Source organism: Phascolarctos cinereus, unplaced genomic scaffold (genome assembly GCF_003287225.1).
Source record: "Phascolarctos cinereus isolate Bilbo 61053 unplaced genomic scaffold, phaCin_HiC Scaffold_5;HRSCAF=322, whole genome shotgun sequence".
Classification (NCBI taxonomy): Eukaryota; Metazoa; Chordata; class Mammalia; order Diprotodontia; family Phascolarctidae; genus Phascolarctos; species Phascolarctos cinereus.
The window spans coordinates 201,711,261-201,714,687 of NW_027555958.1; the positions used below are offsets into that span (position 1 = coordinate 201,711,261).

At 42.8% G+C, this 3,427-nt stretch overlaps 1 pseudogene; it reads left to right on the plus strand.

Moving 5' to 3' along the window:
- Positions 1–1,459: 1,459 nt before the first annotated feature.
- Positions 1,460–2,586, plus strand: LOC110217694 (polymerase delta-interacting protein 2 pseudogene; annotated as a pseudogene).
- The last annotated feature ends 841 nt before the right edge of the window (positions 2,587–3,427 follow it).

The following is a 3,427-nucleotide window of genomic DNA, read 5'->3' on the forward strand; positions in this document are numbered from 1 at the left end:
ATAAGACAACTGGGAAAAACCTTTAAGTAGTACAATACCTCAACTCATTTTATAAATGATTTGTACATGTAATCTAACAAGTAGCAATATTAATTCAAATCCTGTGAGTTGAGCAAGGTGATTTCTATCTACAGGAAATTATACCTTTGAGGAGACAGCAATAGCAATTGCTAGATGTTTACCATCATAATTATTATTCTTGGCTTAGTAGCAGTGATGGCATAGTTTGGAGGAAGAAAGAGATGGGAACATAGCAAATGATAATTGGTAGGAATTTTTTCTGGGTTCATAAGCATTCAAAATTTTCAAAAGTAAATTGCTCCGACTTAATCTGCAGATGACCCTTTTTAGGGAAAGAGGGCTGCTAAGAGTTTGCAAGAGAGAATCAGAACTTAAAGTGATTTTTGGTAAACTGGAGGAGTAAGATACAAAGAGTAAAATGATCAATAAAGGCATCCATGGGTTAATCCCTTTAAGGAAGAAAAATAAACTTCAGAAATAAATGTAAGAAATCTAGTTATGTGTAAGGGCTAAAATAAAATATTAACACCTAAAGCTTATAATAACTAACAGGCTGATAATGAGTTTAAAATTTCATCAGAACATTAGGAGAAACAGATAGGACCTGGCATTTCAGTGGTATAGGGAAATAACAACTGGGAGAACTACCTCTGAAAATGTTGATGGGCACCTTCTTGGTTGAGACATTAATTGAGGTCTTGCTTTCTTTGAGGCCATACCTACAACCTATACACCACACTTCATCTAACAAGATTTTGCAGTGCAAATGAAGCACAAGTGGAACATATTTCTTGCTCACATCGCATCCTACTTTTCACCTAAACTATGTCGCCAGCTGTCTGCCACCACTTCTGCTCTATTTATCACCTGGACCAGCACTTTCCATATCAGATCTTTGCAGTAGAACTCCAGACATGTATTACCTGATCGGGAGTATTGTGAGCATTTTATATTATAGCATAAATATCATAAAAAATGTGTGCATTTCAATATATGTAAACTGATGAAGAATGAAATAAGCAAGGCCAGGAAAACCATTTACATAATTTAAAAAGCATTGTAAAAACAATCCATGATTGTAGAGGATTTATGATGCAGCATATTTTATCACTCAAAGCGTGTATTCATATACTTCTGGACAGGACCAATGAAATAATTTCTTTTGCTTCCTAGTTTTATGAGAAATGTATCCCCCTCCCCCCATGGGGTAGAGGTTAAGAAGAAAAAGAAAATTGATTTGTTAATTTAAAAAATTAATTAAATACTCTGAAGAAAATAAATTGTTTAGTCATTCATGTCTGACTTTTCGTGCCACAAAGGACCATACTGTCTATGGGGTTTTCTTTTCTTTGTTTTTTAATAATTAATTTATTTATTTTTGGGAGCCAGCACGCAGGGCCCCATGTAAGCGTCCACATCTGTAACCTTGGACGAGTCCATGGTCTGCAGTGGCCCAGGCGCCGACGTGACCGGCTGTGTACTTCGTTGGGCCCTGGCAGTAGGCGGCCGCTGCTGCTGCTGGTGGCCCCACTAGTGGGGTCCAAGGCGCTGTGGCCCCTCGCGATCTTTCCCCTAGCGTTCTTGGCCACTGCCACGGCATGGTGACACCTCTCCTCCCGAAACTGACCTGAGGGCAAAGTGTTGGAAACAGTTGTCATATTTGAGGTGCCAAAGCAGAATGGGAAATACGAGATGGGCCAGCTCTTTCTTCACAGGGTATTTGAGTACTGAGGGGTTGTCCTGTTTCCCTGCCAGACCAGGTTGTACGACAGTGATGCTGCTTCTGCCACTCCAGAAAAAGGCAGAGAACCCACCTGGCCATGGCTCTAAGGAGATGAAAGGCAAAACCCACACATGCTACCAGGTGCTGATTGATGCACAGGACTGCCCACACCTATCTCGGAGATCTCAGACAGAAGCTGTAATGTTATTGGCCAACCATGATAACAGTCAAGCCCTTTATGCCATACCGGGAATGTACTATGTCAGCCAAAAAGACATTGACCCCTACACATCCACTGAACAGGTCCCCATACACCATGAGCTGTTTGAAAGTTTTCTCCTCTATGAGGAGTCCAAAGTTCCACCCTTTGTGGCCTGGGAGACCCTTCACACTGGGCAGGAGAAGAATCACACCTGGCTAGAGCTTTCAGACATGCATCAGGAATCTACCAAGAACTTCCATGTCACTGTCATCTCCTTCTACATGGGCATGAGGGAGGCCCAGAATTCCCAGGTCTACTGGTAGCACTCCTGCATTTATTTGGAAAACTTGGACACTGATGTTGTACAGTTTTGGGAAGATCACTGGAGGATATTCAGCTTGTTGGGCACATTGGAGATGGTGCGAAGCCAGGGGTGGTGGGCAGAGAGCCTGTCTTATCCAAGGAACAGCCAGCTTTCCAGTACAGCAGCCACTTCTCTCCGCAGGCCTCCAGTGGGCACATGTGGGGCACATTCCTCTTGGGGAGGCCAGATGGATCTCACTTTGATGTCCAAATTCCCCCTTTCTCTCTGGAGAGCAATAAGGATGAAAAAACATTCCCCTTTGGCATTCCCTGGTAGGGCATCTCAGGATCCATGTCCAGCATGAAGAGTGACTTCTGTCTCACAATGGCTGCAGAACACTGGGCTCTTCCTTCACTTCTCATGGGTCACCATGGGTTTGGTGGCTGTTACAGTTTGTTCCATTTCAATGTGTGTGTGTTATTTTGTGGTTGTTGTTGTTGTTTAACTATTTTCTCTAAAGGCCCACAATGGGCTCTTCCAAACAGCATTCCCTGCTCTGCTCTCATTATGTTCCAGTAAACCTTCCCAAGCAGAAACCCAATCTGTTTGGCTGCCGCAGGAGGCAGAAGGGATACTCCCCTCCTCATTCTATGAGTTTCTTCACAGTGTGAGATGTGATCAATAAATCAGTGTACACCTGGCCACCCTCTTCATTTCTATATCATGGCACCATCTCACCCCCTTCCGGCACAACGTATTTGGTCCTCTGCCCTTTCCAAAAAGAAACCACCAGAAGTCTAAACATGATCTTTTCTTCCCAGCACCCTTCCCCCCAAGGGAGATCCACCTCAGGCCAGAGAATCTCCACTCTCCATCTTTGGGATGTTGGTAAGAAGCCATCTTGCCTGATCACTCCTGACCTCGTCTGATGTAGAGCAAGTATGGAGCCAGGTGAGTTTTTTTTTCCCTTTCTCTTCAGTTCCTCACAACGGCAGGATGAGAGCAGGAAGGGGTCTCCAGCCAAGGGTCACAGAGAAGATGACTTGTCCAATTTTTAGATACTATGTCTACCTTTCTAAGAAAGGCTTTTTTTTTGGTGATTGTCTCCATTTTATTTATTTATTTATTTATTTTTGCATTTTCTTTTTTTTCTTTTATTAATTTATTTTGATTTATC